Raw genomic sequence first — 27,211 nt, forward strand, 5'->3', positions numbered from 1 at the left:
TCAACAATAAATGTTGCTGAGTGCTTTCTTTGAACAAAGCCAGGTGGTAGGCCTTGAGTAGAGTACATAGATAAATTTCTTGATAAGGTTTATAGTATTGTAAAAAGATGAAATACACCATGTACCTGTTGGTACTTTGCCCAATTTTCATTTTCCCCAAACAGAATTTAATCTCAGAGACTTTTAAAATATTCATATTATATAATACATGAGAGGCAGGACAGAAGTCAGGAAGTTCTGGATTCAAGTCCAGACCAGGACTGTGACTAGATATTTAATTTCACAGTGACCCCAGGAAACTTTCTAAGGTTCTAAGTAACACAACAGCTGCTAACTCACATTTGTTCTCATTGATAGAGGAACTATCCTCAATGGCATTTCTTCCACCAAAAAAAAGCACAAATTTTGAAAAAAAAAAAAAACCAGCAAAACCAAGCAAAGTGTAATATAATATAAAATATGAAGTGCCATGAGAATTCCAATGAGAGAAAGCTCACTTTTGCCAGGGGAAGTCAGGAATACAAGTTGAAAGGAAGGACTTTTTTTTTTTTTTTTTTTTTTTTTTTTTTTTTTAATAGCCTCAGCACTTAATTCAATTTATCAAACCGATGGTGGGTACGCAGGATTTCACCTGATGGAGATATGCCTGACCCATTTCTTTTACTCGACTGAGAGACTGATTGAAGCATAAAGGAAAATAGGTTTAATGTTAAAGCAGGATGTTCTTTCAACATGATACTCACTTTGGGTAATTAAGGAATTGCTACATTAACCACTAATAATACACAACTTTAGCATATACACTTAAAAAAAAAAAAACCTTTTCAAAGTCCTTTCCAAACATTGCATCAGTCAATAAGTATTTATTGTGCATCTACTAATTATATCTTACAATTTATATCTCTTCTTACGGAAGCTTTTTTTTTTTTTAAACTCTTCAGAGAACTTTTCCTTATTTATTCTTAGAACAATCCTCTTGAAGGATGTAACCGAGGCGCAGTTTGGCCATCTGTGAAGAGAAGGGATGGGGTTAAATTCTAACATCTTTTCTCCTTCTGAAATTCCATCATTCTGCGGCTCTTTAGAGTTAGGACCGGCGGAAAAACGCCGCCAAAGACACTTCCAGAGGCGGATCTGTCAAAGTAGCGTCACTTCTACTTACAGAAGGGGGAGCCTGAGGGAGCCGGGCTCGCGTTGCCGAGGCGGAAGCTGGTTTGGAACTAGCCACTACAGCTTTCCCCCCGGACCCAGGTCCAGCATCCCTGGGGCCAGCAGAAGCAGCTGCCGAGCCTTAGGGGCTGAGAGTCATAAACGGTAGGGGCGTCTGGACCGGGCGGTGTTTGACCCTTGAGGACTTTTACGAGGCTAGACTTTTTTTTTTTTTTTTTCGGTTTCCCGGGCAGCTTTTGGGGAGGGGGGAGAGATGAGCGGAAGAGAGAAGAGGCAGTAGTGTGACCAGAAGCGCAGTCTGGTCCGCCACCCCACCCTTGGCAAAGTGAGTTCTCGCGGGCTTGCACATCAGCTCACACCTTCTTGCATGAGCCGCCCGCTAAGCTCCGGGAAAAGCGAAGAACACTTTGCGTTTTCCCTATCGCTCAGCAATAGGAAACGCTGCCTTCCAGTTTAGGAGTGAAAGAGAGGGATCTTTAACTGTTACTGTACGTGTCGCCCTCGCTCGGGGCGCCCTCACACCGCTCCGGCGGTGACCCCGCTCCGCTGGGAGCTGACCCCTTAGACCACCTCTCAGGCTCGGTTTCTAATGTTAACTTCTCATTCAGCCCCGATTTCCCCTCCGTAACCCCGTTTCTGAGGTAAACGAGCAGGGGAGTGAGCTCTCCTCCCGGTCCGGGCGACTCGCTCCTGGATGCCACGGACCACCCTGAGCGCTGCCTTTCAGCAAACGGGGAAAAAGACAGCAGTAACGAAAAACCACAATCAAATGACACCCGAGCGCTATAGGCTCGCGGGGAGGGCAGGGAAAGGCCGGGGCAGTCTGCAGTTTAGGAAGCCACGTGAGATCTGCCCACCACTCCACCCGCTCTCCCTCCGAAGAAGGAAAAGAAGCGAGGAAGGAGAACTTCAATTCCCGGCTTGCAATTGGGCGGTTGCTTCGGAAGCACTACAACTCCCAGCGTGCATCGAGACGAGTCGGAGCCACCTCCTTCTCCTCCCGCGGTTCCCCCTCCCCCCCCTTCCCGGCTGGGTCCGTGTGCGCCTGCGCAAGAGAGGCCGGAGCAGTCTTACCCTAATGTAAGATGGTGGCCCGTCCGGCTGTGGAACCCACGGAAAGCCGAGAGTCCCCCTCTCAGCCATAAAGGTCGGACTTGGAGGAGCCATCCGGCCCGATCCCGACGAGGTCTGCCCCGGCAGCCGCTCAGCAGTCACTTGCGAGGACGCGCCAGCCCGTGGGCTCGGGAGGAGGAGAAAGCGAGGTGCGGAAGGCGGGTGGGTGTCTGCGGGGCTGGGCTTAGGGGGAGCCGGAGGCTGGCCGGCTACGAGAGCTCGGAGGCTTCGCGGGGACTGTGCAGGCCGCACCGCCCCCCCACCCCCCAACACATACCCCACCCCCTGCCTCTTCTTCACCCTCCTCCTCCTCGTCTTCCTCCTCCTCCTCCTTCTCTTCCTCTCGCTTCGGTTCAGCAGCGGCCACCAGGAAAAGGGAGCGAGGCGGCGGCAGCAGCCGAAGGAGGAGGCTGGTGCGAGCTGGAGCCTCCTTCGAAAGCCTCTTCCACGGGGGAGCCTGTTTAGCTCCTCCCCCCACACCCCTCCTCTCCCCCTACCTTCTTTTTGGGACACGAGACTAGGGGCTGGTACTGCATGTTTCCCCAAACTCCTTATGCCTTGGGTGGTAGCCCTTCCCCAGAGCCTTCGCGCCCCCGTCCCCGTAACTAACATCACCTCCGCTCTCACTCCAATTGCTCGCTGCACATTTATTCCACGGCCGGGGCTACTTGTTATTTGCCCCATTGCCATCACTCGGGACACGGACCCACTCCCCCTTCTGCTGACGCCGTGGAGCTGCTGCTTCCAGCCTGCCCACCGGTACACCTGCCCCGCGATAACTGCTGCTGCCGCTGCCCATTTACAGGCTGGCTCGGACTCCTGGCAGTGCTGCCCTTTAAGCACTTCATTTCATTTTCATCGAGTTGCTTAACTATCTTAAAGCCGCTTTTCATTCTCCTCCCCCGCCTCTTTTCTTCGTAACCGGGCTGCTCGTGTTTCCCTTTATTTCTGTAGTCAAAGTCTTTACATCTTTAGTTCCCGAAGGGAAGGTGCCCCGTGTTTGGCCATGCTTACTGGAACGTTTAGACAGTAAAGGAACTGGGGATTTGAATGACAGTGTAAGCAAGAAGTGCCGCTTTGGGAAATTTTAAGCAGATTCCTCAAATTTTAAATTTAGTAAAGCAGTTTTTTCATTTTACTTTCAGTTATCCACGTGTGTATTAGTTGCTATCACCAGTTTGTGGTCATTTCAGTTTAGACTGGTGTCCTCTCCAGTTTGTTTCTGATTTGCCTCTCCAGCCACTTGGTTTATGGTCAGATTATGGAAATTATTCATAATATTACCCCAAATGATTCAAAAGAAGATCACTGGCACACATAAGCATTGCAAAGCTAAATATAAATGATTTTTGGATTACAACTTTGTATTTTTCCATGCCTCTGTTCCCTTCCATAATTGACAGCTGACGAGGCGACTTGGTGTCTGGAAATATGGTTTGTTTTGTCACTTATCTAGTTCACTTAGTATTAGTATGAAAATTTTCTCTGTAGTTAAGTTTAGAGTGGTTAATAGTTGTATTTGGGGGGACTTAATAACAAGTCTTTTCTTTTTTTTAAACTTCCAATATGGCAGTTATCCGAACAGAATACTTTCCCTCAAAAATAATCTTACAGATTTGTTTATTTTGTTTATTTAACCTGACTGGGGCTAGGTTAAGAGAAATGATAAAACTGTACTCATGCATGGTATTGGTGGCACTGACAGTGAAACTGACTTAGTGAAAAGGACTCAAATTGTAGGGAGTCTGATTAGTTCCTATAAAAAGTGCTTTTAAAAAAATGAAAATGGAAAATAAAAGAATAATTTAAGAACTTTGCATTTTAGATGAGTTTGCTGTAATCATACTGAAAAGCAAAATTAGTCTGTGATGTGATCTTTTATATTTAGGAAATGGGTTGCAAGATGTGAAGCCCATCCATTAGGATATCTTTTTCTTTCAAAAGTAGCTCACTAGCTAACACCTCCTAAGTTTGGTTTGCATCCAGATCTCTTTGTAATGTTGGTGTGGATTTAATTTAAAAGGCAGTCCAGGACAAACTATTCTTCCAAACTTTCCAAGTTTTGGCAGTTGTGGCAAAAAAATGAAATCAAAAGTTAGTCAAAAAAAAAAAAAAAAGCTAGTCAAAAGACTAGCTAATTCTTTTTCTTAATCTCCCTTTTTTTTTAACCCCTTAAGTTCCTACTTTGTTTCCACCCTTTATCATTAAAATACAGATGTTAGTTAATGAAGAAATCCTTATCTCCCCAGTTTCCTTGAAATAATGATTAGTTTTGGGATAGGGTCATGATAATAAAATTGATCATCTATATTGGAAGCCAAACATGCATCTGGTTTCTTCCTCATTGTATAATGGAAAAGCTTTACAATTTTTAAACAAACCAAATACACTAACAGCTTTTAAAATGTTAGTCAAGCTTGACTGAAATGCAAGTAGTTTCTTCTTGCAGAATACTACTTTTGTATAGCAAGAAGTGCACAATAATTTGACCATTTTCTTTTAAAAGACTCTTCTCTTTGATTCCTCATTAAATAAATTATTTAAGAATTAAATGGTAAATTATTATCTTTCATGTTTTCTTGCCCATAAATATGTAAATTCTTAGTTTTAGCATTTTACTTTTAAAGTAAGTTTCTTTTGGATAGCTAAGGATTGTAATATCTCATTTTGTTAGGGAGTAGTAAATTAGATTTCTAAAACTTGTTATGTAGTTTATTTAAAAGCATTACAGTTTCATATTTATCACTTTTTTTTTTTTTTTTTTGAACAATTGGGGCATGTTCTGTCACTGCAGTAGTTCTGTCTATGAGTTGAATAGATTATTTTAAAAGAAAGTTTCATGATAAACATAAATTAAAATAGGCTATTAAAAAAAATTAGTTTCCATATTGCCTAGAACTAACACTTCTATCTTTGGAGGATGTGACAAATAAAATTGCTCCCTTATATCCTTCAATTTCAAAAGGATATGAACCAAATTAGAATGGTTGTACTGATAGTAATATACACACATTTTTATATAAAATAAATATTCTTTGAATGGGAAAATCTTAATATGAAAATAATCTTAAAAATCCTTATTGGTGAGGAATAGCTTCTTAGTGCCATAACAGGTATTATAGGTAATTTAGGTTAAACACATATTCCCCATTCTCCAGGCCCCTTCCAGCCTCCCCCCAAAAGACAGTTTAAAAAGAATAATAAGCATCATTGTATAATAAAGCATCAAGTAGTGAAAGAGTCCTGAATTCACTCAGAAGGCACTGAGTTTATAACCTTTTGACAAAGTTATGATCACTTAAATTTCTCAAGTTTTCCTTCATCTTTAATCTGGTGCTGATATATAGTAGCTGCCCAGCAGAATTGTGGTGAGGCTCAAATGAGCAAATAGAGAATGTTGCCTGAACAGACAGGATTGTTTTTAGGGATGAATTTTTATGTAGCTATGTTTGTTACACTGGTTTAAAGCTATTGAAACTCATTTTCATCATTTTAAAAAGAGATCATTAGGTTAAAGTGATTTTTTTTTTTTTTTTTTTTTTTTTACAATCCAAGAATTTGATTTCAGACTGCATACCATTCAGTTAACTTTTATCAGTAAATAGTTCCTCCTGGACTTTTTGGGAGTAAAGTGACAAGATCCAACTTCAATGGTTGAAGATTGATGAACAGAGGGAATTAGGTTACATGTATATTTTTGCTGTATCTTACATATCATAAGTAAAATTCACTTTATAATTTGCCCAAAGAATTTCTTCTTCTAGACAAGTGCTTTTTACCATCCAGGAAGAACATGTACTGGAAAATGTTTATTTAACATTCTAAAATTGTAAAAATTATGAAATCCCAATAATGTTTGAAAAAACTTTGTGTGCAAATCCCCATTTTAATTTTATAAGACTTAGTAATGTGTTTGATTATTTTTTAAAAAATTCTTCATGTGAAAGATGATGGTGGTGCTTTTCAGTTTCATTTTTCTTTTACTTTATAAAAAATGCAAAAAATTGTAAAGGTTGTAAACATGGTATTCTAATAGATTTTTACAGCAATTTTATAGGCTTCTGAAAAGAACTTTGTTCAAAAACTTAAGGCCTTTAATTTTATTATGTGTATGCTTTTAGATGTTTTTTTTTCCAAAGTGATAAAGTGATGCCAATTTTTGTAATGGTAATGATTGAAACAGATTTTGCCAGAAGAGGTTCAAAGTGCAACATAAAAGAAAGTAAGGTTTAGTTTACTTGATTTTGAGGTAGGAAAAGAATCAGTTCTGATTTTGAGAATCAGTTTAGAACTACTTATATAGGCAACTAACTCTTGAAGGTTATTTTATAGTTATTAGGTTGTAGTTTTTCCTTTTTTAAAAAAAAACTTAAAAGTTGATAACTATAGAATTCAAATTTTAAATGCATTAGATAATGTGTAGTGGTGATGGTGTTTTATAGCTTCTGTATCTCATATTGATGAGTAAAGCTTTTTTTTTTTTTAAATAATTTGAAAGAAAATCTTTAGCAATGATAGCTCTTCTTAAGCTCCCTGAAAGCAAGGATTAATTTTTGTCCTCATATCCTCATTGCATAGCACAATGCCTAACACATTGTTGGGCACTTAATTAATGCTTATTGATCCTGAGTGTTTAGAAAAGGGTAGACTGGAAAGGAAAAGGGAATAGTTAAGTTTTTCTGGTGTTGATCCCTGTATTCAAATTTGAATTTAACAAAATTCTTATTTTCTATTAAGAAAAAGCAAAAGGTAATGATATATAGAAAATATAAATGTGCTTTTTGGTGGCGTAGAAAGTAATTTTTTGAAGAAAGTAGTGATCAAGTTTTGTAAAACAGTTATTAACTGAAATATCAGAGGGATAAAATATTTCTTTAGCTGCAACAAGTAGACGCTTCACTTTTATGCCAAATAGCTGAAATTTCTTAAGCTTTTTTTTTTTTAATTCTTGGAATAAAAAAGTGCCAATTTTGGGTATTTGCAATACTAAATATTCACTCTTTGTACTGTTGAGTGACCTTAGTGGCATCACAATATGGAATCCAGGTCACTGACTGATTTGAGTTATCAGTTCCACTTTTTCCTTTCTCCTTCACTTTCTACCAATTGACTTTTGATTTCTTGCATGTTTGATTATGACAATAATTGTGAAGCCTGAAATAAATGAAAATGATGAAGTGATCAGTCAGTAAGCTTTTATTAAGTGCTTGCTGTCTTTCAGGTCTTGTGCTAATTGCTGAGGAATCAAATGCAAAAAATCTTTGCTCTTCAGGAACTTACTATCCAGTGAGGGAAACAACAAGCAACAAATATGGTCAAACAGGTCATATACAGGATACAGAGAAAAGCTGTTAGAATTAAGAGGGATTGGGAAAGGCGTCCTGTACAAGGTGAGATTTTTGCTGGGACTTGAAGGAAGCCAGGGACACCAGTGGACAAAAATGAGGAGGGCCAGGCATGGGAAGCAGTTGGAGAAAATGCATGAAGCCGAATGGAGACTCAACCATGAAACCCAAGGAGACCAGTGTCATTGAGCCTTAGTATCTAATGTGGTAGGAGCTGTAATGTGTAAAATGGAAAGGTAGTAGTGGGAGGCTAGGTTATGAAGGGTTCTGAACAATAAAAAGAAGCTTTTTGTATGTGATCCTGGATGTAATAGGGAGCCACTAGAGTTGAGTTTGGGAATGACAAGGCAGCAAGATACAGTGGCAAGAACTCTGGATTTAGGGTCAGAGGTCCTTACTTCCCAGTTGCTGCTCTGTGGTCTTGTGGAAATCATTTAGCTTCTTAATAGCTTCAATTTTCCCCCTTGAAAATTAGAAGGTTTCATAACTTGATGTTTTAGGTCCTTCAAAAAATATAATCCTTTGAAATTATTTTTGATAGTGATGCTTTTTCTGCCATTTACGTTTCGATTTTTCTTTGTCTTAAACACAATATTTTTCACCTGAGGTGGGTCTTGGTCTACCATACATACTCTGAAAAACAAATTCTGGAAACTTATGCACAAGGGCTAAGCAGTGGTCCTCAAATTTTTTAACTAGGGGACCAATTCACTGTCCCTCAGACTGTTGGAGGGCTGGACATAGTAAAAACAAAAACTCACACTGTCTTTGCCCCTCAGCCCATTTGCCATAACCTGGCATAAATGTCCTCAGGGGGCCCAAGTTTGAGAACCCCTGGGCTAAGGTATTCATTCAGAGTGAACATATTTGCAAACTAATTTTATTTTATTTATTTTTTTTGTCCTTGATTATGAAGTAAAGGGACTTTTTTTCTGAGACTTGTGATGTTGAATTTTCATTATGGATAAATAACCAATAGCAATAAGGGACCTAGTGACTGTCCAGTTAGTTGAATGGGCCCTTTGTGGAGGATTTACTAGGTGATATAGCCAAAAATAGAACAGAATTAAAGAGCAAGAGGTAGTTTCTTACTTATTTTATTAGAAGGAGTTACCTGTATTGATGGGATATTAGCTACATTAAAATAATTATTATTTGAACCAATATTTTTATAAGTCCCTATTGTGTTTTGTAAGATACTGAGGGTTTGCAGAATTACATATAAAACAGTCCCTTCTGTTCTGAACAAGGGAACTTATGATCCAATTGGGAAGACTTGGATACATAAAACAGGAAAATACAAGTTACTCTGTACTTTTTGCATTTTTAGCACACGGAATGCAGTAGAGGCTAGTGTGGGCTTGAGTAGTTGGGGAAAGCATCCTGGTGAGTATGGAACTTGAAGAATAGAAAGGATTTAGATATTAAAGACATACAAAGACTGGGGAATTCTCACATGAGCCAATGCCTATAAGTAGTAGATGATAGTAAGAGATTTGTTTGAATGGAAAGTTGAATTGGAGGAATTGATTAGGAAGAAGATTTTGTGAAGGAAAAGTGAGCTGGATCATAGAGAGTTATTACTTCCAGTTGAATTCATCATTGTGGAATTATGGAGGAAATACAAAAGCAAATATGAAACAGCCGATTCCTGCCATCAAAGTATTGCTTTTCTACTTGGTATTGGTTTAGAATAATGCATAATTGAGATGCAGTTGTAAATATGAAGTTATTTAAGAATGAAAGGATGCTAAATTGGGAAATCAATAAGGTTTCATTGAGAAGATACAGAAATTTTAGTCTTGGTGATGAGAGAATGTGTACATTTTACTTGAGAGATATGATAGCTTGTTTGAATTCATGAGGGTAGGAGATGAAATTTGGCATTTCTGGAAAGGTTAGTAGTGAAAGAAAATATGAAATGTTAGATTGGTACAGAGGCAGGCTGTATGGTTATAAAGATCATAGGAAACTTTTGAAAGTTTTTGAGCAAGAGAATATGATCAGACCTCTAACTTGTGAAAGATTATTTTTTAGCCATTCCTTGGAAGATGCATTAGAGAGGGAAGACACGTGAAATTGCCATTGCAGTAGTTTAGATGAGGGCTGAAGTAGGGCAGTGACCATTTGAGTGAAGAGGAGGAGGTAGATAGAGATGTTGTAGAGGTGGAACTGATAGCACTTAATGGTCTGCTCTGCAGGGGAGGAGAAGTAGCAGCAGTACCATGTGATATTCAGATAGCACTTTAAAGTTTGGAATAATATTTCATTTGAACCTCCCACTAATCCTGTGATGTAGGTGCCAGGATTATCCCAGTTTTCCAGAGGAGGAAATTCATGTTGAAAGAGCTAAGTGACTTGCACAGAGTTTTACAGCTAGAAAGTGTTGGACATGGAATTTGAATCCATATTTTCCTGACACTTGAATCTTGTACTCACTCCATTATTCTGATGCTGGCAGCCTTGGTAGAAGTAGAGAACTTTGGAGGTGGGCAAAGTTCAAGAGAAAATAATGTTTGAAATGCCCAAGAGAGAGCTATGTGGAAATATCCAGCATTGCCTTGGTGTTGGAATATTGGAGTTAAGATGAGAAATTAAATCGAGGAATTTGGGAGTTGAATGAGTAGAGAGTCAACAGGAACAGATGAGATCACCTGCTGTTTAGAGCCAGTGGGAGAAGACTGAGGATAGGGATTTGGAGAACACCTGTATTTAATTAAGTGTGAAGGGTTGGATGGTATACCTAAGGAGACTGAAAAAGAATTACAGACAGGTAAGAAAATCAAGAAAAAATAGTATCATGAAAGCCAAGGGAAGAGAGAATATCTAGGAAGATATTCCTAATTCAGAAATTGGAGAGATTTAGGAGATGTGCCCTGGAAAAAGGCAATTGGATTTACTAGCTAACATCCTTTTTAACACTTTCAGGTGTGTGGTGCAGTGTCGAGCCACTCTATGCCAAGAAAACCTCAAATGAAGTCATGAAGAGTCAGTGGCTGAACAACACTTACTCCTTTCTTTATCCCATCACTGTGCTGATACCAAAGCTTATAAAGAAGTGAAGGGAATGAGAGTAGATAATACTAAGCTATTGGCAGTGAAAATGAGAATTAAAGATGCTAGTTTAAGGTTGTGGCAAGTTCAAATGAATTTTTTTTTTTTTTTTAAGAATGAGGGTCTTTGGACATGTTTATAGAATTTGTTAAGAAAAGCCAGTATTTGGGAAGACATTCAATAAGAGGCTGGGCCAGCTAATTGGTACAGTGGATAAAAGTTCCAGGATTTGAATCAGAAAGACCAAAATTCAAATCTGGCCTTAGACACTTACTCATTAGACCCTGAATAAATCATTTCACCTTGTTTGCCTCAGTTTCCCCCTCTGCAAAATGAGCTGGATAAGGAAATGGCAAATCACTTTAGCATCTTTGCCAAGAAAACCCCAAATACTATCACAAAGAATTAGACAAGACTGAACAGATTGCAACTAGGTGGCCCAGTTAACAGAGCACCTAGGCTGGAGTCAGGAAGACTCTAATTGAGTTCAAATCTGGCCTCACCAGCTGTATAAACCTGGACAACTCATATAACTTTTTTTTTTTTTTTTTTTTTTTTGGCCTAGTTTCCTCATTTACAAAATGAGTTATAGAGAGAATAACAAGTCAACATTAGAGAAAAGGAATGAGTGGGCAAATTCTGGAAGGAGAAAGTAATTATGATTTGATAAGAAATATGATTGAGCAGGAAGAATTCCATGATGACATTAATAAGAACATTAATCTCATAAGAAATGTAAGGAGGGGATTCCCTTATTTGGTTAAGTTCTCTAAGTTGTTTTTTTTTTTTTTTTTTTTTTTGAATATCAATTGAATCAAGCTTAGGATAATTGCAGAAACTACTTAATATGTAACGTCCAAGGTTATTCATTGTTGCTCCTAATTATCCATACGAAAGAAACAAGTAGATGAAGAATTCCTATTGTTCAGATTAGGATATGCTGTTTACTAGACAACCAATAGAAAATGTCCTTTTGTATATTATCTTGGTACAAATGTACAGTAAGTTGGGCTCAGGATCAAAAAGGAAAGCAGGTAAGATTCTTTGGGAAATTGCAGTTCTTCAAACAACTTCAGATTCTGAAAAAGAAGTTCATCTTTTTTTTTTTTTTTTTTTTTAAACAACTATGGTTTCTCCTTAATGTTATATGGCGATAAATCTTGGATTCTTGGTCTTCAGAATACAGAAATTCAGATCACTCAAAGGTCAGTAAAGAGGTCCATGCAATTTACAATATTTGTTTGGAGTTTTTACTTCTAATTTTTTCAATATAGGGAACTCCCAGCTTATAAACTCTTTCCACTAAAGCAGACTGGAAATTTTTGCATATGCCAGAAGGTGAGCTTGATCCCAGTTCTTCCTGATAGACAAGAGTGGCATACATTATGCCACACCATTCCTTGGTGAATTGCTTTGAAGAAAAGGAATAAAGCAAAAATTCTCAACATGTGGTATGGGTACATGTAGGGTCATAGGGTCATACATAGGATCCTTTCAGGAGATCCTTAAGGACAAAAATATTTTCATAATATTACGTTGCTATCATTTTTCATAAATATAGATATTACCCACCCACATACAAAAAAGGTTTTCATTTTGGGGGATTCTCAGTAATTTTTATTGCAAAAGGGATCCTGAGACCAAGGTATTTAGAGCTGCTGGCATAAAATATCCCATCGGAGAAATATTTTTGGAGAGAAAAAATGTAGATTGGTCTTGTAAGGACATCAAGGGGTAACTGTTGTTGCTGCAAAGATAAGAATAAAGATCCCTAGTACCTTTGGAGCCTCCTTTGGTGAATTTAAAGGAAGACATGGCAAGAGGTGTGGAAAACAGGCAAGTGTAGATGGAGTGCAATCAGGATGATTGGAGAGAATCTACAGTGATGAAATTACAAACTCATTGAAGTAATTTGATGGAAATGTTTGGGATGGATTATATAAGAGCAAGCTAAGGAACTATTACATTAGTCCATATGTGATGTACTAAGCGCTGTACTAGAGGAGGGACAATAATGATGAAGATGAAGGGATAAATTCGAAACAATGGAAAGGAATCCTGAGAGACTGACACTTAGGTTGCCATAGAATGATTGCTGGATACATACAGGAAAACCTGGGTTTAAATGTTGCCACATTTACTAGCTCAGTAAATTACTTAGCTTTTTTTTTCCTTTTTGATTCTGTTTCCTTTTATCTAAAATAGGAATGTTATCATTAATACTGCAGTATAGAGTATTATCTATATTACAATCATTATGAGGATCAAGTAAAATAATTGAGGCAGATTTTTAAAATACTGTGTAAAGATCAGTTACTGTTACTTAATTTACTGCTTGGTTGGATCTAGGGAATGAAAGAGAAGACAGAAAGAAATCAAGCCTGTAGGACTGAATAAATAGGATATTCATTTTTGTTACCAAATTGCTATTTTCCCAGAGATAAGATTTTTTAAAAAAAGGAAATAATACATGATTGCTCAATTTACAATCACCAAAAATTCCAATAAAAAGATTAATTAATACTATAAAGTTATTTAAATTTTATTCTTTTGGGGATAGGTGTCTAACATAAGTTAAGATAAATTTGTGGTTCACTTACTGCTTTAAATATGTATTGTTAAAAGGAACACTGGGAGACATTATATTTGAACAACTTATATTTGTTATATTTGAAATTGGCTTGAGTGGAGATACAATTTCTGGTGAACTATAAGATTATTGAACTAGCTCCACCTCATTCCTTGAGGGCATAAGATTAGGTCAGCAGGAAGAAGGATGCAGGGACATGGTGAAATGACAGTTTATTCTTCCATGAACTTATTATTTTTTTAAACCTTGAATACTTATATTAGTTTTGGTTGGATTTTTTTGAGCTCTATTTTCTTTGAAATCAAAAAAGTTTTTGCTTTTGTTGACTTTTGTTAAGTCAACTTTTTGCATTTATTATGTATTTTCAGTATAATGTATTTGCTGTATTAAGGAATTTATAAATTGCTTAATTTTGGACTTCTCTTGACTTTGCTATCTTAAAGCTGAAGAAAAAATATGAGTGTCATTGTTACTTTATTGAAAATTATGTAGTGCAATTCTTTTTAATATCAAGCACATCAAATAAAGAATAATTTATAGTTTTCTTCTAAACATTTAGAACATGTTTTATGTTTGGAGGAATCCAGAAGAGGGAAAAGTAGGCATGGTGTGATTCTTAAAAGCTTTATATTAAATTCATCCTAATTTTTCCTTAGCAATTTCCTCCCATTTTCTTTTCTATTTTTTTGAAAGTGTTAAAAACAGTGCTCAGTTAAATAATAATGATTAAAGATATACAATATGACACTTCATGGAAAACATTTTCTTTTACTCTTGAATTGTTAAGGCTTTCTTGAGCCTTTCTTTTACCATGACATAATCTTTAATTTTTGCTAAATCCAATTTAGTTATGTTTCAGAGGTTTTTGGAGTCGAAGAAAAGCCATTTCATTCTTTTTGTAGAATTGTTTTAAAAGTGTTTTCAGCATTCTAGCTTTGGTTCAAAAGGCTGGATCCAGATTTTTTTGTATGTTTTAATTTTTGATAGGGGGAGGGGAGTGGCTTATTCCTAAAATAAGCTTAGGATTTCATGATGTTTTATACTGCTTCTTGTACCTTTTTTTTTTTTTTTTTTTTTTAAATAAAGTGCTCACCAGTTCTTCATTATTGTTATTAGAGGTGAGGAAAAAAGTGAATACTCTTTAAGTACAGGAGGACCTCTATATTTGAGGATTCTGTCATGCTTTAGAGTAAACTGTGTCTTGTGCCAAGCCAAGCTTTCCCCTGCCCCCTTGCATTGTTTTGCTAGCAGCTTTGTACCTCAAAGAGGCAAAAATGGAAGAGGGAAATGATGGAATGATGTCTCAACCTGTCTCCCATCCTCTCCAGTCTGTGTATTTCAAGAATTTTTATGATGGACTAATTAAAAATAAATAAATAAAAAGATAATCCATACATATTCAGAGATTTAAAGATTCACATTGGGTTGATCAACTTCTTTAAACTGGACAACTATTTCCTCCCCTCTACTCTTTCCCTTCCCACTGTTGGAACCAATTTCTTTCATCTTATATTCTGAATTCCTTAAATCAGACAATTATGGACCTTGAGAAGTATAAAGGGCAATGGAGGTCATTTAGACCAATACCTTAGACCTATGGGCCTAATAGGCTGATAATGCTTCTTATTCTGTGGATGAACTAACTGAACTCTTTATAGAGGTTAGGTGACCTGACCAATGTTATACAGTTAACGTCAGAATTAGAATTTGGAATGTAGAGTTTTGGACTCCATCAGATCAGCACCTAGCATAGAAAGAAGAAATTAATTTTTGGTGCAGGAGGGTAGGCCTAAATGGAGTGCAGGACTGATAGTAGACAGTGTGATGGTATTGTGGGGAGAGGAGTCAAGAGGTAGGAGGTGGGAGAGGGGGTTTCCAAAGGGAGTAGGACTGTGCCAAAGAAAAGTTTTGCATGCTTTGCAGTTTTCCGAGAGCATCTGATGGCAGCCACTGTGTCACTTAAAATCTTTCATTCTGTCTTTGGCATATGTGCCTTAATGAATGTTCAATGGAAAGGACTAATTTAAAAGACTTTATATGGTTAAACATAAAATTATTAGTGCCTAGATCTTCATCTCAAATCTTGTGAATCCTGGCCATATTTGTTATTATTCCCACTAAGAACATATACTTAAAATGACCAAAGAATATCTTTTTTTTTTTCCCTTAAGAAAATTAGGGAAAGTTGCCTGACATTTCCTCTAAAAGAAGTTATTTCCCTAGTTCATCCTTTTAATTTAGTCCTTTTCTTCTCCAGCTAATGCTGAGATTTCTGTGACTGTATCTATTGGACACAGTATGGGCAAATGTTGAAGAAGGTTGAATAAAGAGTTAAAAGATCTGAGTTCAAATTATTTTTCTGCCATTTATTCAAAACTCAATGAAGATGTGAGTTGTGATGCTCCTCTAACTGCCTCCTTCCTCCTCTATTATTGATATAGTATATGCAGATTTCTTTTGAGGGGTTTTCTGCAATTCTGATTTTCCACAATTCCTAAGGCTGTTATACTTGAACTTTCTTGTTTATTTACATGGAGTAAAAATTATATGTTAATATGGAATGGAACTCCTTAGTTTGCTTATGGGCAAATTCTTCAGGTGAGATTTTATTGTTGTCATGTCATTTCTAATTCTTTCTGATACCAGAGTGGCTTGCTGTTTCTTCTCTAGGTCATTTTATAGGTGAAGAAACTGAAATAAACAGGGTTAAGTGACTTGCGCAGGATTACATAGCTTATAAGTGTCTGAGGGACAATTGATGAATTTGATTTGATGATTTCAAGTCTTTCTGGATCAGCACTCTTATCCACTGTGCAAAATAGTTGCCCTTCAGTAGAGCTTGCCAGGAAGTTCTCCACTCCCCCCAAAATGAAAAGATGTTTTAAGGAGGTTGATTGAATTTGGCAGAAGGGAGAGAGAGGTGGCAGAGGTTTCTCAGCTACTCTTTCAGGTATAGCTATAAGATATAGCTGAATCAGGTAGCTTTGGAGGTGGTTGGCCTCATTTTTTAATTGTTAGAGTTATAAAACCCGCTAATTTGCTAGAAATAATAGCAGGCTTTGAAACTAAATTTATATTTCCCCTTTTTACATAAAAAGAATTTTCTTAACTATTATCATTAGCACTGAGGCTTGGTTAGCCATCTTTCTTAGCACTTAGCAAATATATTGGGTACTTGCTGAGTGCTGAGTAATGTTCTAGGTTCTGGGGTCATAGGGTCATATCTTTAGTTAGAAGGAATGTTACAGGTCATTTTAGTTCAACTCCCTCATTTTATAAATGAGGAAACTCAGGCCTACAGATATTAAATTATCTGTTTTAAAATCACACATTTAAATAAGTGGTATATCAAGGATTCAAACCGAGGTCTTTTGATGCTTTCCGCAAAGAAATAAACTTTGGTTTCATAGAGTTCACAGTTTAATAAGAAGATAAAACAGAAAAATGACTAATAGAATAGGAAGGGAAGTAGATTGAGAGTTAAGATCTGGTTCAAAATTCTAGCATTGGCATTTGTTGTCATGGACAAATTATTTCACCTCTTTGGGTCTCAGTTAATTTTTAACTGAGACCCAAATTTTTAAAACAAGGAGGTTGAATTAGATAAGCTCTGAGATTTCTTTCAGATTTAGAAGAGTCTTGTGAGTGACTTCAAAACAAAGTTGCTATGTGAGAAAGGAGAGGAAGGTTCTTTCAAGAAGGAGGAAAATATTGAGAGGTTTCTTAAAGCTGTCATTTAATGCTTCCTAAGTTTTTCTACTCACGATCCCTTTTCACCTGAAAAATTTTTGTGACCTCAAGTATATAAATATAAAAAATAGATATATTAATCAAACATTTATTGATAAATCATAATTTTGTGACTATCCCACATTGTTATTGATCTTTAATTTTAAAAGCTTTGATTTAATGTATGGGCAGGAATTCTGCAGGTGAAAAGAGTAAATCAGTTAGTGGATTAGTAGTTTGGATGTTCTTAAATAACCAGCAGGTGAAGTTGAAGTGAGGAACCCTTAAACATTTTTTTTTTTTCCCATAGAAGTGGTGGTCTGATCATAAGAAGGATGATTTTTGGGTGGCTTGGAAGTAAAGAAGAGTTGAGGTGTGAAAAGAGGGGAGAAACTGGTCAGAAAAGGATTAAAATCTATATAATCAAAGGAGTAAAGCTAATGATTAATGAAGTGTTGGTGGTGTATTCATTTATTCAGTAAACATGTGATAGGTCTCAATGGAGATAAAAAAAGAAAAAAAAATTCCTCTTCTCAAGGAGTTTGCAGTTAATTTGAGTGTCAGGAAATAACATGAAAATATAAGTTCAAAGTAATTTCTGGGGATGAGGTCACTTAAACACATTGGGAATCAAGATCAGTTTTGAGGAAGAAGGAGGGGGCAGTTGAGCTGTCTTTAAGGAAACTCAAAGTGAGGAAGGTTTACAGTCTAAGAATATGACAGCCTATATAAAGGCACAGAGAAGGGAGACATGAAAGAGCAAGTGGGATAGTTTGGCTGCAAAATTTTGTGTGTTGTGTGTAGACATAATATGCATAAAACTTCAAAACATAGGCTGTACCCAGACTGTAAAAATTTCTTTAACCTAAAGACATTTGGCAGACACTGGGGCCAGGGAGTGACATTGTCAGCTTTTGGTTTTAAGATCATTTTAGCAATTAGTTGGAAGAGTCTGGAATGCAGCAGGGAAAGAGCTAAGTTAGAGGAGACCTATTAGGATCTCTTACAGTGTAGATGGGAGGTAATGAGGACCTGATTAGAGTGGTGACTTTGTAAAAGGGGGTAGAAGACTTGATAATTGCCCATGGGGATGAGGAATTGAGTAAAAAATGGGATCTCAGTGACTGAAAGGTCTTCAGCAGGTGGTTAGGAAGAGGGGAGAATTTAAGAGAAAGAAAATGAATTTTCTATTGGCTATATTAAGGTTGAGATGCATATGGAACATCTAATTGGGAATGTGTAAGAGGCAGTTGGTTATTTCAGGTCATTACTCCATAGCGAAACTGTATAGATTTGAGTTATCTGCTTAGAGGTAAAATGAATCCAGGAGACCTGCTGATATCACCATAAGAGCGAAGACAGGAGGGGAAAAAGAGATGCAGGACATAGCCATAGACAGAGAAGTAGGGCACATAATGAATCCAGTAAGGAAGAGACTTGAGGAAGGATTGGGAGACTGGTAAGTCATTGCTTTGAGAAGCCAGGGTAGAGGAGATGTCAGATGCAGCAAAGATCCAGAAGATTAAGGATTTCAAAGAGATCATCAGGTTTGGCAATTTAAAAGTCTTTGGTACCTTTGGGGAGAATAATTTCAGTTGTGATGTTTAGAAGCAGGCTGCAGGTGATAAAGAGAGAAAGGAAGTAGACTTCCTGTGGAGACAACTTTTTCTAAGAGTTTAATTGAAGGATAGGATACACACAAAAATATGTGTATGTATTTATTCTTATATCTATACACAGATATTTATATACATGTGTATATATATGCATGTGCATATATAAAATTACAATATACACATATATTTAGTATGTCTTAAACAGAACTAGTTTCCCTTAACCTCCTCATCTCTCTCTCTCTCTCTCTCTCTTTTTTTTTTTTTTTTTTTTTTTTTTAAATTAAATCACTGTTGAGAGCAACACCATCCTCACAGTCCTTTGGTTTGAAATTGAGGAATTATCCTGGATTCTTCCCTCTCTCTCACTCTCCTTATCTCTAATCTGTTGACAAGGCTTGTTGATTTCACCTTTGTAACATATCTCAAATAAGTCTATTTCTCTCCTCTTATCTGTACAACTTTTATATAGCTTCCACATCATTTTGACATTGATTATTGTAATACCTATTGGTGGCTTGGCCTGCCTCAAGTCTCTCCATTCCAATACAATCTCCATTCAGCCACCCAAGTGGTTCTTTTAAAATACTGATTTGATCATGTTATCATACCCCCTACTAAATAAACTTCAGTGGCTTCCTTTTGCCTCCAGAAACAAATACAAAATGCTGTTTGGCATTTAAAGGCCTTTATAACCTAGCCCCCTCTTAACTTTACAGTTTTATTAGACTTTATTCTTGCACACATATTCTTTATTCAGTGACAATGGTTTCCTGTATGTTCCGTGAACTAGATAACTTATCTCCTGACTTCAGGTATTTTTTCTGTTCATTCCTCATACCTGGAATGCTTTCTTTTCCTCTGTCCTGACTTCTGATATCCTTGCATTCTTTACGTCCCAATTAAAAGTTCCACCTTCTTCAGGAAGCCTTCCCTAACCTCTCAATTCCAGTACTTTCCTTTTTATGTTGGATTATGTTTTTATCTTGGATATAGCTTGCTTTATTTATATTTGTTTGCATGTTGTTGCTTCCATTAGATCATAAACTCTTTGAGACAAGGACTGTCTTGCTGCTTTTTTGTATCTTTAGTGCTACTAAGCACTAATACTGTACTAACAGGGCCTGGCAGGTTGTAGGTGCTTAGTAGATCTTTACTGAATTGGATTACATAAGTACACACATGTAATAGCATAAGGGGGATGATAGAATCAAGAAAGTATGGTATAAGTAATGGGGTTGATCAGGTTGGGGGATAAGAGCCTCCTATTCTATCAAAAATTGGAGCAAACAAGAAGAGGATAAGGATTGAGGAATAGTTTTGTGGAATAGGATGAAGAGGGGGTTATTTCTTAATAAAGTATTATGCAATTGCCACTTGGAAAGATATTAAATTCTTTTGAGAGACATGAATGTATATGTTGAGTAAAGACAAAATAAAATATTATGTAGTTGAATATAAAGTAGATAGAAAGCACTTTAGCTATTAAGATTGGGGAAAAAGTATCACATAAAAGTTGTTACTTGATGCCTACTTAGCCAGGTGTTCTATGAGGTGGAGCTGAGGAGAGAAAGTGCCTTCTGGGCATGGGGTGGGGGGAGGCCAGAGTAAAGATAAAGATCTGAAAGGAATGGAGTGAAAAGCCAGTTTGGCTGTCCCCTAATGTTCTAAAGAGGAGTAAAAGTGGAAAGATAATTTGGTGCCAAGTTGTGAGGAACATAAAAGCCAAACAGAAGAATTTAATTTGGTCCTAGAAGCAAAAGGGAACCACTAGAATTTGAATAAATGAGTGATATGGAAAAGGAAAGTTACCTTAAAAAAATTCTTTTTTAATAAGTAAAAATCCTCCTCCTCCATCAAGAATGAAATAAAAACAAAATCTGCATGCATGAAGAAGCAAAACAGATTTCCACGTTGGCCATGTCCATAGATATATCACATCATTCTGCACTCTTGAGTCTTACCTATTAGGTGTAGAGATGCTCCAGAATTCAGCTTAATAATCTACTGATTCCTAACTTTTTTGTCCAGTTTTTCAGATCAGTTTTAAAAAATATTATATTTTCTTTTATTTTTAAAAGTCCAGTCACTTTTGTTTTAATATTTATTATTGTGTCATGGAGTCATTGATTTCTCTTTGGTTCATTCTGATTATCAGAGAGCTTGTTGGCTTGGACAGTTTTGTTTCTCTTGTACCAAGGTATTACTTTCCAGTTCATTTCTTTTTCAATTGTTTCTTCTAATGTGCTCATTTCATTGATTAAAAACATTTAAACTATTAAAATGTTTTTGTCACCTCCCGGAATTTTTGTTGAATTTGCATCTTTGCATCCAAACTTGAATTTTCTTTGAGACTTTGCTCGTAGGTGTTTTGAAATTATTCTCTTCTGGTTTGGTGACTTGAATGTCTCTATTACCATCATAGTTTTTTGTGGTTGGATTCTCTTTTTGTTTGCTCATTCTTCTCATCTATTTTCTAATTTCGGATTTTATGTCAGGGTTAGACTTTGGACACTCTTAAGAGGTCGGGTCTGGTCCTGTTGTTTTATTGAGTTATTGAGTGTTATGCTATTCTAGTATCTCAGGCTGGGGACTGGTAAGCTCGCCACACTCTGAAAGTGGTCTGATTCTGGGCCAAATCTAATCACCATGCACTTGGTCTAATTTTTGGCAGTTCTTGATTTGCATTTGAGTCTGAACAAATAGTAAACTGGTGTTGGACTCAGACACTATCAGTCTGCTGGTATAGAATGATAGAACTGCAGTCTAACCTTTGGTCTGGAATACCTACTCAGATTATATCTCTTCAGGCTTCATAATGCATTAGAAGTTTGAACTGACTTATTTCTACTCTTGGGAGCTAAGTCATACTGCTACTACTTGTTGGTGCTTATCTTCTGACCCTGAGATTGCTCCTTATCCTAATATACTATACCACCCCACCTAGCCACATTTATATTGATAAAGCTGCCAGTTGGTACCTGTTTCCACAGTTTGCATGATATTGGGATGTCCCATATGGTTCTGATTCCTCCTTTTGTTCTGCTGCACAGACTCTGCTTCTGTTGCAGTGCTTCAGGCACTGTATTTTTGGCTAAAACCCATTCTCAGTGTTCATAGACCTCTATGATTATCTCCAAATGCTGTTCTAGATTAGAAATTTTTTTAAATATTTTTTCTTTATTAATTTTTATAATTATAACATTTTCTTTGACAGTACATATGCATAGGTAATTTTTTTTTTTTTTTTTTTTTACAGCATTATCCCTTGTACTCCGTTCTGTTCCGAATTTTTCCCCTCCTTCCCTCCACCCCCTCCCCTAGATGGCAGGCATTCCCATACATATTAAATATCTTATAGTATATCCTAGGTACAAAATATATGTGCAGAACTGAATTTTGTTGTTGTTGTTGTTGTTGCAAAGGAAGGATTATATTCGCAAGGTAAAAATAATCTGGGAAGAGAAACAAAACAAAACAAGACAAAAAAAAAATGCTCTCAGTTTACACTCATTTCCCAGTATTCCTTTTCTGGATGTAGCTGATTCTGTCCATCATTGATCAATTGGAATTGGATTAGCTCTTCTCTATGTTGAAGATATCCACTTCCATCAGAATACATCCTCATACAGTATCATTGTTGAAGTGTATAAGGATCCCCTAGTTCTACTCGTTTCACTCAGCATCAGTTGATATAAGTCTCTCCAAGCCTCTCTGTATTCCTCCAGTTGGTCATTTCTTACAGAACAATTTATATTCCATAACATTCATATACCATAATTTACCCAACCATTCTCCAATTGATGGACATCCATTCATTTTCCAGTTTCTAGCCACTATGAAAAGGGCTGCCACAAACATTTTGGCACATACAGGTCCCTTTCCCTTCTTTAGTATTTCCTTGGGAAGATTAGAAAATTTAATGTGATTTAAATTTCCCCCATGACAATTTGATCTGGTGCTGGATTTTTCTATTTCTCTTTAGAGGAGTTTGGGAAATGAGTTTCTTGGCTCCTTGTCCAAAAAATTGCATCAGTTATGTGGATGGTTTAGAATGAGGGGAGAATTATGGTAGGGTGATCAAAAGGTCATTACAATAGTCTTAAGTGAGAGGAGATAAGGCCTTGAATGATGAGAGCTTGAGAGCTTGAAAAGCTTATTTGAATAGGGAGAGAGATTCAGATATAGAAACTGTAACTAAGTAAGTAAAGTGATTGAGTATGTGGAGTGAAGAGGGAAATCAAATAGTTGATAATAATGCTGAGATTATAAACTGCAAAACTGGAGGAATTGTAAGTAACTAACAGAAATGAGAAGTTTGCAAGAGGAGTAGATTAGGGGGTGGGAGAGAATATTTCTGGATGAATTGAGGTTGAGATGTTATTGAGATATCTAGTTTGAAAGGCAATACATTCAGGTGATGGGGTACTGACAAAGAATAAAGAGCTATATTGGATATCAACTCTTCATTTGCATAGAAGTGATAATTGTTATTTTTTCTCAGTAGTATGTATACTGGTTCCCCAGTTACATTTAAAACTTTTCAGTATTCATTTTTGTAAGATTTTGAGTTCTAAATTTTTTTCTCTTTAATCCTTCACTTCCCCCTTCCCCAAGACAGCATGCTGCCTGATATAGATTATACATATACAATCTTTTAAAACATATCTCCGTATTTGTCATGTTGTGAAAGAAAAATTAGAATAAAAGGGAAAAACCATGAGAAAGAAAAAGCAAGCAAACAAAAAAGGTGAAAAGGGTATGCTTTATCTGCATTCAGTTTTCATAGTTATCTCTCTGCATGCATGTAGCATTTTCTACCCCAAGTCTATTAAAATTGTTTTGGATCACTGAATTGCTGAGAAGGGTCTTTCATAGTTGATCATCATATAATCTTGCTGTTACTGTGTACAGTACAGCATTCTCCTGGCTCTTCTCACTTCACTCAGCATTAATTCATATAAGTTTTTCTAGGCTTTCCTGTAAGGAGATAATTAAACCCATTGGAATTTTAAGATTACTGAGAATAGGAAGAAAACAAAAGAGAGCCCAAAATCTCAACTTGGGAAGCATTCGTAGTTAAAGAGTGGTGAGATATAAGCATTTTTTGACCACCTTGTTATGTGCTAGATCCTGTTTTAAACACTCTACAAATATTTTCTTTATTGATAAAGAAGATGAGCCACACTAAGGAGATTGAGAAGTGCTTAGACAAGTAGGAGGGGATCCAAAAGGTAATGGTATCACAAAGAAGTGTCAAATCCTAGAGAAAACTCAAGGAGGTTGAGTAATAATATTTAAAAATACCATAGATTTCTGTGATGTGCGAGACTTAGGTAATAAAGGGCTTTGAATGACAAATAGGAATTTGTATTTGATCCTGCAGGTGAGAGAGTGCTCAGTTGTCCTGATGCTTACTGAGGATGAGGAGTGCAGATCAGCACTTTAGGAAAATCACTTTAATGTCTGAATGTAGGATGAACTAGCACAGAGAGAGAGAGAGAGAGAGATTATTTGTGGCAGATTGGCCTACCAGGAGGCTGTTGCAGTTGTCCAACTGTGAAATGATGAGGGTCAGTAGCAGGGAGGTTACAGTATCAGGAGAGAAGAGTGTGTCTTTGAGAAATGTTGCAAAGCTGAAACTGACAGGTCTTGGCAACTGATTTCATATGGGGGTGAGAGAGAGAGAAGTCAAGAATGATACAATGATGTTACAAGCCTAGGGGACTGGGAGAGGATGGTAGTGCCCTTGAATAATAGGGAAAATTTGGCAAGAGGGAGAGTTTACTAGGGAAAAATAACGTGCCAAGGTGAGACTCTATTGAAGTTTAAAAACATAAATCTGTGAAATACCAAGTCATCAACATTGTGTGACTTCCTTTAGCTCTGATAAACTTCATTTGAAAAGATCTAGAGGAGTTAGGTAGTGGGAATAATTCAGAATGGAGATTTGGTATGAGATACATTACAGAATGAGAATGGTACAGAGTTGAGTTTTTTAATCAAAAGGTTGACACTGGGAAGGAAGAAAAATGAAGTCAGAATAAGGCTAATGACCTTGTTGAGAAATTACTAAGTCGGTTAAAAAAAAACCTCTGGGCTAGAGGGGTTTGAGGTACAGATGAGAGGTTTAGAAGGTGTGAGGGGAAGATATATTATTAATAGGAAGTTATGGTCAGATGGAGGGAGATTAGAATTTCTGATCAAGGAAATGGAACATTTTTGTGAGCAATAGTGATTGTCATGTGAGGATTTTGAAGAACTGAGAGTTTCAACAAAAATATTGTAAAGGTACCAAGAATTGGGGCAGGGAAGAAGTGAACTAGGTGTTTAATTTCACTAGAAAAGAAGAAGAAATAGTCTAGGAGCTTTTCCAGGAGAAAATGAAATGCAAACAAACAACAAAAAGAATGAGAATGCTATGTTGTGATCCACATACAGTTACCACAGCTTTCTCTCTGGGTGTAGATGACTTTCTTCATCACAAGATCTTTGGGACTGGTCTGAGTTATCTTGTTGAGAAGTGTCACATCCATCAGAATTGATCATCCTATAATCTTGTTGTTGCCATGTACAATGACCTGGTTCTGCTCATTTCCCTTAGCCTTGGTTCATGTTCTCCAGGCCTCTCTGAAATCATCCTGCTGATTATTTCTTATAGAGCAATAATATTCCATAACATTCATATACCATAACTTATTCAGCCATTCTCTTAACTGATGGACAGCTACTTAGTTTTTAGTTCCTTGCCACTACTAAAAGGCTGCCACAAACATTCTTGCACATGCAGATCCCTTTCCCTTCTTTAAGATTTTTTTGGATATAAGCCCAGTAGAAACGTTGCTGGATCAAAGGGTATGTAGTTTGATGGTCCTTTGGGCATAGTTCCAAATTGTTGAGCATTGATTTTTTTTTTTTTTTAGCACCTTGAGGTTTTCAAGGCCTATGATCTTTACTTTTTAGTATTTGTCATTTCTAATATTATATAAATTTAAATTGCTCAAGACCTTCTATTTGCTTGGTTTATATTTATCATATGTGTGTGTGTGTGTATATATATATATATATATATATATATATATATGTATATATGTATATATAGTGTGTGTGTGTATATATGTATACATATTTATCAGATTTTTTGAAATAAGTTAAATTCTCAGGAGCCATTTGGTCAGTTTTCTTCCTACTGATTGATAACTCAGTAAATATTAGAACTTATATAGTATTCCTTGATACTTTTAGGCCTCTGGCATGGAAGTGAAAATGGAAATTGAGATAGCACATATAACAGAAATAGACTACAGAGAAATAAGGCATCTAGAGAGGAAAGTTGAAAAGGATATTTGTGTGTTTGAAGGCAGAGCAGGTTTATTTGAGAAGAAAGATGCAAAAATGAAAGTGAATTTGTTAAGGCACAAATAGTGGTATTGTCTATAAAGAAGGAAGAATCCTATTGGAAATTCACAAAAGCAAGCAATAAGTGTTTATTGAGTGTATGGTCTGTGCCAATCTTAGCTATGGATATAGAAATACAAGTGAAAAGACAGTTTCTACCCCCAAGGTACTCACATTCTAATGGGAAGAAAACAACCCACCTAAAGGAGCTCAAAAGTAGTGGAAGAATGCACCAAATTGGGGCATGACTTCAATATCTTAGAAGGAAATGAAAGTTGATTAGCCTGGCCTCCTCCCCAACATGGAAGACTCCAAAGAAATTCTGCAATGGTAGAAGAAAGGAAGGAAAGAAGGAAGAATAGGGCTTAGGCATTGATGGAAGTGTAAATCTGATGGGCTGGCCACATAGTTTGATTGCCATATGTACACTTGCCAAAAAAGCTATTTTGTAGACAAGTCCAAACACTCAAAAATGGTCAGAAATAGTAATACAAGGAAGACCAATAAATATATTTGTGCCCAACCTATTGAGTGCTCTGAGCTTGTGTTGGTCTGTTCAGTCACAGTTGGACACACTGTAACTTGATCTAACTTAGTAATGTCATTTTGGTCTTCTTCCAGAATAAAGAACAACCACCAAATAACTACCTAGACTGGACAAATACCTCAGCAAGCAGCTTTTGTTTATTAAGTACTGACCTTAGGCAAAATTTTGATGCCAGTGAAGTTGACTTGGTATATCCTCAGCTTCTTCAAACTTTCATCTCCTTGATTTACTTTCCTGCTCTTCCACTCTCTAACATTTTGTGACCCCCATAGGAGAACTAGAAAGGTTTCTCATATGAATCTCAGAAGCATTTATTAAATACCTCCTGTAGGCTGAATGCGAGGTCCTTTGGTTGTATTAGAATATTTTGTACCCACTATTTTCTTAATGCTGTCTTATGTTCTCTGTTAAGATGCATCCCCTTGAAGGAAGGGACTTTTTCCCTAGTATGCTACTTTGCATATTGTGGTTGCTTAATAATTAGTAAATGTTTATTGAATGAATGAATTCTGGTACTTAAAACTAGAGAGGGATTTGATACATTAAAAACATCAAAATTACAAAGAACTTGTTCTTAGTGTGTCTACAGTTATTTTTCTATGCTGTTATTATTATTATTATTATTCCAGTAATAGTAAGCTGGAAAACATTA

General features: G+C 36.7%; 1 protein-coding gene across 1 annotated transcript in view; it reads left to right on the plus strand.

Moving 5' to 3' along the window:
- The first annotated feature begins 2,217 nt into the window (after window positions 1–2,217).
- Window positions 2,218–27,211, plus strand: part of CNOT4 (CCR4-NOT transcription complex subunit 4) — a 171,283-nt gene continuing 146,289 nt past the window's right edge. The window contains exon 1 of the mRNA XM_074267842.1: window positions 2,218–2,432. The gene's annotated coding sequence lies outside the window, so the exon portion shown is untranslated. The remainder of the gene's footprint in view (window positions 2,433–27,211) is intronic.

The sequence above is a fragment of the Sminthopsis crassicaudata genome, chromosome 5 (assembly GCF_048593235.1).
Source record: "Sminthopsis crassicaudata isolate SCR6 chromosome 5, ASM4859323v1, whole genome shotgun sequence".
Classification (NCBI taxonomy): Eukaryota; Metazoa; Chordata; class Mammalia; order Dasyuromorphia; family Dasyuridae; genus Sminthopsis; species Sminthopsis crassicaudata.